Raw genomic sequence first — 7,421 nt, 5'->3', positions numbered from 1 at the left:
CGCATACCAGGGAAAAAAACCCAAGTATTAACTACTCCCATTAACAACGTTGACGTTGCAGTGACAGTGAAAAAAAGGCAATCAAAACAAACTGACAATTAGTACATTATTTCTAATAACCAGCATGGGAATAATACAGTTTAAAACGCCACTTGAAGAGGAAAGTAACTGCGCCTCAGAGATGCTAAAAAATTATGGCATGTTATGTGTCTGCGGCAGTTCTGCTAGCTGAAAACTTGAGACGGGTGTGCCAATTGCACAACAGCCAACGTGTTTTGTGTAACTCATTTTTCTCCATATAATTATTGTGGGAAGTAAAAATGGTCTCCCTGCCTGCTTTGTTGTTTTTCTCAATCTTGTGGCAGTGGTAAAAAGGAGTTCTGTGGGGTGCTCAGGGTGACCACGCTGCATCTGTTCTTATTTTCTGATCCTTGTAGTTAAGAATAGGTAATTGTGGGGCTGTCCCTTTTGGTTTCTTAAGAGGCTCCTATCTCAAACAACAACAACAGGGTTAGCTTTTCCCACTATGGAGATTCAATGGTGGGAAATCAATGGACCATTAAGATGAGAGGGCAACCAAGATATCACCAGGGGTCTGGAAACCAAGCCTTATGAGGAAGGGTTGAAGGAGCTGAGTACAGTGGTACCTCGGGTTACACACACCTTATGTTACAGACTCCACTAACCCAGAAATAGTACCTCGGGTTAAGAACTTTGCTTCAGGATGAGAAGAGAAATCGCACGGTGGCAGTGGTAGGTAAGGAACCCAGAAACGGGCTCCGAAGTGAAGAGGGGGAAGTGGCGCGGTGTTGTGAGTCAATTGCTTTTTCTGCGGAGCGAAGCCGCACAGCCGTTGCCGGAGAGCGCTGCCTTTTTCCTGGGACAATTTGGCATCGAAAATAACTAACCGTGAGTACTGGAATGCTAAATACCTGGATTTTAAACAAGAATTGGCGAAATAAAAGGATCTTGGACTCAAAAATTTACCCTAATTTGGTACTGAAACGGAAAGGGCTAAACAGGAAGTCACCCTTCCATTCTCTTGTAGTTATAACAAAGCAAAGGCAACGTAAACTAGAGCCTTAAAAATCACTTTTAAAGGATCGTCTTTCATCATTCAAAATTGTGGAACCCCCCTTCGGAAGCAGGAGAAGAAGGGGGACGTTTATTGAGTTGTTTAAACCTGCGGAAATAAAGATAAAGTAAAGTAATTTTCCACTGTCCTGACCCTGGAGCAGGGTGTCAAATTTGACGATTGAAGCTCATTGACCAGAAACAAATGCTTTGACAGATAGTTAAAAGGAGGAAATACTGTGATTCCATTGTTTCCTTTCGTCTTTTAAAAGAACAAATATGGACAAAATATCTTAAAGAAGAAACTATGTTGCTATTGTTTTCAAGGAAAAGAACAATCAGAAGTTTTTCCCCCTAGAGGGGAACTATGAAATTGTAACTAAATCCTGGAAACTTGCGGCTGTTACTGATTACAACTGTGGGAAAGAATTCTGTGACCTTGCAGGACAATGCCTTCAGAAGCACTGTTGGGTGCTTTCTGTAAAATAAACGCCCTATTGGATCAGTTAAGTCAGAAGATGGTTTTTATGACTAATGCTGCCAGAACCTTTGATCAGGTAGTGGAAAAGTATATGGAGCCCATTCAGGAACTAAAACAGGAGCGTGTCATGACAGAACAACAGAAAGAAGAGGATTTTGCTGAATCTGGGACGCCAGGGATGGAGGGACTTTTGGCCCAGCAGGAAAATGAGCCTTTGGATCTGATAAATGAACTTGAAAAAACCAGATTTGGAAAGATAAAGTTTGGATTGAACTGGAAATGGGGGGTTGGACTGACCCCCCTTTGCAGGGATGGTTGGACTTTCCGAGTCTGGTAATGGGCCATCAGAGGTTTGGAGCTGTTGGGACTTTCAATTTTGGAGGGAATTTGAAATATGTTTTTAAACATCACATGGAGCTTAGTCTGGACTGTGAGAAAAGGGCTGATTTGCTGAAAAGGGTAAAAAACACTATTAAGCCGGAGTTCCCGCGAGTGAAAGGAAAATATGAAGAAGAGCTGCGAAAGGGACATGGAAGAGATTTGAAGGCCTCGGATATAAGAGCACCAGGTTAATGTCCCAGACTAATGGGACAAAAAAGACTGACAATCCTGGGACTGGGGGGAGGGGACGCTGGAAGAAGATTGGATTGCTTTTATTTTATTGTATCTTTTTTATATTATTACTACTAGAAATGTTTTATGAATTTTGGGAAAATGTTGAATGAAATTACTTGGCTCTTGTAAAAATGTTTAAAGAATTTGGCAAAAAGGTAATGGTTATGAAAAGTTGGTAAAAAAGATTTAAGTTTTAAGCTCTAAGGTTGTTTTTATAAGACAAGATGATAATAGAGTAAGGTAACGTAATGATAAAATATTATGAATTATGGAAAGGATTTGCTCTGACAATTATTAATTAAGATACAAGAGATGGGAGGAGGAGGAAGTCATGGAAAGAAGGTAATAGAAATTGGAGAATTTGAAAGTGACGGTTTTATCTTTTCTTTTTCTTCTTGTGTTTCTGTTTTTTTTTCTTTTTTGTAATTTTGTCTTTTTTCTGTGTAATTTTAAATTTTTTTGTGTTTCAATAAATATCATTTTAAAAATAAAAAGAAAAAGAAATCATGCAGCAGCAGTAGGAGGCCCCATTAGCTAAAGTGGTACCTCAGGCTAAGAACAGTTTCAGGTTAAGAACGGACCTCCAGAACGAATTAAGTACTTAACCCCGAGGTATCACTGTACGTTTAGCCTAGAAAAGAGGAGACTGAGAGGAGACACGATAGCCGTCTTCAGATAGCTAAAGGGCTGTCGCATGGAGGATAGTGCAAGTGTGTTTTTTCTTGCTCCAGAGGTGGGATATGAACCAATGGCTTCAAGTTAAAAGAAATGAGATTCCCACTAAACATCAGGAAGCACTTTCTGACAGTAAGAGCAGTTTGACAGTGGAACGGTCTCCCTTGAGCATGGATATGGCCAGGATTTCTGTTGAGGGGACAGCCAAAGTTGCTGAGCTTTTTTTTTAAAGGAAATCCAGTTTTTCTAAATAGAACATTGTGGGAGGCAGGCTGCTACTGGGAGACAGAACCTCAGATAATTGAGTACTTTCAATGCTTTTCAATGCTTTTTGTTTTGTTTTTTTAAATTAAGGATGCTTTTATTATTGTACAAGCAGCATACAAAACTGATAAGCGGTCAAAGGTATGGAAAACAGTAGCCACTACTATTATCAAACAGTAGACCGAACAGAATTGCTTGCTATTATAATTACCATATATACAATTAGGTAAAGTCTTTGTAAAAGGACAAGGTTTTTTTTTACATGATTTCAGTGCAGAAAACTTGCATAACTTTTTCTCTAGAGTAGAAAGAGGGTAATGAGTACTTTCCTAGAACTATTCCCTTCTTTAGCTTAATTTAACGCAAACAGTATTCTAATGAAAGAACATGATGCAAGTGATATATTTTATTGAGGAAAAAGATGCTTGGATGCAACTTTAGATTAGTTGTAACATTATTGAGCAACCTTGCGAACTCAAATTGCTTCCAGCTCAACACTAGTTTAAGACATTCAAGTGTTACAAGCATCACTGTTATCTTGTGCTGCTCTAGAATCCTGGGTTAAACACCAAGTGTCATCTACTGCCCCTTCCTCAAGGAAAGTAAATCAGATTACATATGCTTCACCCTTGATTTGAAAGTGAGAATAAATGGCAATTACAATTTGGAGCTAGGAGGATTTGGCCCATCCCCTTTGGAGCTTGTGGTCTCTCTTTTCCCGGAGGTTTTCAAGCAGAGGTTGGCTGGCAATTTGCCGTAGCATCTTGAAAGACAATCTTTTCTCATTTGTCCCCTGCTTCCTCTATTTTTGTTTTTGTATTTTTGCAAAGAGCCCAAGAAGAGGCAACAAAGTACTGCCCTCTTTTACGTGCCCCTTGCGTTAATTTGTTCATTAAAAATCAACATGGCATATTTTCCTCCTCGGTGCTTTCTCATCTCTCTGACCTCCAGCTTGGCTTGTCACTCAGGACAACTGTGCTCACAATCAGTATAAAATTCGGACATCCTGTAGTGTAAGCAGATAAGTCATAGCGTAATGAAGATCAGGAGTGGCACTGAATTACTGCCCGTGACTCTCTTCCGAAAGGCATTCACTGCAGAAAGTAATTGTTATTTCCTTCTAGGCGAAGACATATCACCGTACTTCCTGTGCACCAAGATCTATGCAGATAGTATAATAATTTTCTGAAGGGTGAGTGGGGTTAGCCTGTATGCCTGAGTCCTTCTTAATTCCTGTATCTGGCAAGGATTCAGTTGTTGGAATAGCCAAGCCAACGTCTTGGTCATGGCCCAAATATGGGTCATTAAAGTAACAAAGGAAGTGCCTCTGTGTCTCCCTCAACTGGCTGGTAGTTAGAAGGACAAAAGCCAAAGTTGTGTTGTGTGTGAGAGAGCTAGAAGCTAGAAGGAGGCAGCAGGCTGAAGCCCGTGAGGAAGAGACATGCTTGATTTCTGCTAGAACTCAAGGCTTTGGCTGTGGAGAAGCAAGACCTTATTGGGGTGCTGTGTGGTTTTTTTTAAAATATAATATTTTTATTAGTTTCCACACACAAAAACAAAATCATTACATTAAAGAAAAAACCCACACAAAATAAACATTTATAACAACTGTATACACAATCAATGTGTGATGCGGGTGGCGCTGTGGGTTAAACCACAGGGCCTAGGACTTGCCAATCAGAAGGTCGGCGGTTTGAATCCCCGCGACGGGGTGATCTCCCGTTGCTCGGTCCCTGCTCCTGCCCACCTAGCAGTTCGAAAGCACGAAGTGCAAGTAGATAAATAGGAACCGCTCTGGCGGGAAGGTAAACGGCGTTTCCGTGCGCTGTTCTGGTTCGCCAGAAGCGGCTTAGTCCTGCTGGCCCCATGACCCGGAAGCTGTGCGCCGGCTCCCTCAGCCAATAAAGCGAGATGAGCACCGCAACCCCAGAGTCAGTCACGGCTGGACCTAATGGTCAGGGGTGCCCTTTACCTTTATTCCATAATAATAATAATTGTACCCCACCCATCTGACTGGGTTGCCCCACCCACTCTGGGTGGCTTCCAACATAAAACAAAAAATAATAAAACATTAAACATTTAAAAACTTCCCTGTAAAGGGCTGCCTTCAGATGTCTTCTAAAGATTGCGTAGTTACTTATCTCCTTGGCTCAGGGGGCACATAACTCCATACCCTCTGACATTTCTTTGTTGAAAATAGGGATGTCCCAGGGACATTTCTGGACAACTCTGAATGGTGCAAAATTTCAGGCACTTACCCAGGGTTGGGTTTCTTTGGAATGAGGGACAGCAGAGACTGATATCTTTAGGATACATGGTTCATTTACATTTATATACAGTCTGAGCCCACAATGGAGGTGCTCACAGCAATAACACCCTAATAAGGTCTTCTGTATTTGTATTTGTACAGTGGTACCTCAGGTTACAGGGATGCGGGTGGCACTGTGGGTTAAACCACAGAGCCTAGGACTTGCCGATCAGAAGGTCGGCAGTTCGAATCCCTGCAATGGGGTGAGCACCTGTTGCTCGGTCCCAGCTGCTGCCAACCTAGCAGTTCAAAAGCATGTCAAAGTGCAAGTAGATAAATAGGTACCACTCTGGCGGGAAGGTAAACGGTGTTTACGTGCACTGCTCTGGTTCACCAGAAGCGGCTTAATCATGCTGGCCACATGACCCGGAAGTTGTACGCCGGCTCCCTCAGCCAATAAAATGATATGAGCGCCGCAATCCCAGAGTCGGCCACGACTGGACCTAATGGTCAGGGGACCCTCTACCTTTACCTCAGGTTACAGATGCTTCAGGTTACAGACTCCGCTAACCCAGAAATAGTACCTCAGGTTAAGAACTTTGCTTCAGGATGAGAACAGAAATCATGCGGTGGCAGCAGGAGTCCCCATTAGCTAAAGTGGTGCTTCAGGTTAAGAACAGTTTCAGGTTAAGAAAGGAGCTCCAGAATGAATTAAGTTCTTAACTCAAGGTACCACTGGAATTGTAAGACCTTGCATACAAAAGCAATGTATGCAAGTGAATACATTAGCAGGATTCTAGAAAGGAAACTTGTAATGTGAAAGACAATGTTTAAATTTGGAGGTAATTAAAGATAAAGATTTTATTGACATGCATGAGTGAAGATAATACAAAGGAACCAAGGGAGGGAGCAGAGGGAAGTTGGGGGATTCAAGTAATCCCACAATGTGGATTTAATATTGATTGTGTATAGGTAAAGGTAAAGGGACCCCTGACCATTAGGTCTAATCGTGGCCGACTCTGGGGTTGCGGCGCTCATCTCGCTTTACTGGCCGAGGGAGCCGGCATACAGCTTCCGGGTCATGTGGCCAGCATGACTAAGCCGCTTCTGGCGAACCAGAACAGCGCACGGAAACGCCGTTTACCTTCCCGCCAGAGCGTCGCGGGGATTCAAACCACCGACTGCATCGTGAGTGTTGGAGAAGGCCTCTCCCTCCTCAGGTTCATTCCATCCGGCCTAGGGGGCGGGGCCCAGACTCACCTTCGCCACAGCTTTAAGAGGCCTCATTGGGGTCTGGGACATCGCTGCTGCTGCATCGTGAGTGTCGGAGAAGGCCTCTCCCTCCTCAGGTTCATTCCATCCGGCCTAGGGGGCGGGGCCCAGGCTCACCTTCGCCACAGCTTTAAGGACACTGGTGCTGCTGCAGCATATGTTAAACATGTTTATATGTATTTTAAGGTGTTTTAAAGGTGTTTTTATTGTTTATTTTGTTGTACCACCGTGAACGGTGGTTTTTATCCATGTATTTTTGTTTTGTTCCGTTTTGTTTTGTTTTGGGGTCGGACATTGAGTGGGGTGGGGATTGGTTTTGTTTGGGCATAATTGTTTTTGGTTGTTTTGTTTTCTATTTTATAAATGGAGGCTTGTATGAGGCCTGGGATTGCTACCGTGGAGGGGCGAGGGAGGTATGGCGGTGGGGGCAGATATTATAGGCGAAGGGGATCAAGATACGGATATGCTCGTACCCCTTCCAATCTGCGCCCCATCCCGAGGGACGAGGGTAGGGTGAGCAAGGATTACTCACCTCCTTCACTGGTGTTCTGCAATGCCAGGTCTATAGGCAACAAAACCGCTACCCTGCGAGATTTCTTTATCTCGCAGGGGGTCGACCTGGCTTGTGTGACGGAGACCTGGGTGCGCGAAGGGGTAACTGTTACCTTACGAGAGATGGCGCCCCCGGGTTTCTCCGTCCTCCACCAGTCACGGACTGTGGGCCGGGGGGGAGGGGTGGCAGTATTAATCCGGGAAGATTGTTCTTTCAGGGCTCTACCATCGCCATCGATC

At 43.6% G+C, this 7,421-nt stretch overlaps 1 long non-coding RNA gene across 1 annotated transcript in view; it reads left to right on the top strand.

Annotated features, from left to right (window-relative positions):
- LOC309528321 overlaps nt 1–3,762 on the top strand; it is a 19,613-nt gene extending 15,851 nt beyond the window's left edge. Inside the window, exon 2 of the long non-coding RNA XR_014217659.1 lies at nt 3,423–3,762. This is a non-coding gene — a long non-coding RNA (uncharacterized lncRNA). The remainder of the gene's footprint in view (nt 1–3,422) is intronic.
- Nucleotides 3,763–7,421: the final 3,659 nt, after the last annotated feature.

The sequence above is a fragment of the Podarcis vaucheri genome, assembly GCF_965113315.1.
Source record: "Podarcis vaucheri genome assembly, chromosome: 3".
In the NCBI taxonomy this organism is placed as follows: domain Eukaryota; kingdom Metazoa; phylum Chordata; class Lepidosauria; order Squamata; family Lacertidae; genus Podarcis; species Podarcis vaucheri.
This window is presented reverse-complemented; position numbering and strand designations above follow the sequence as displayed.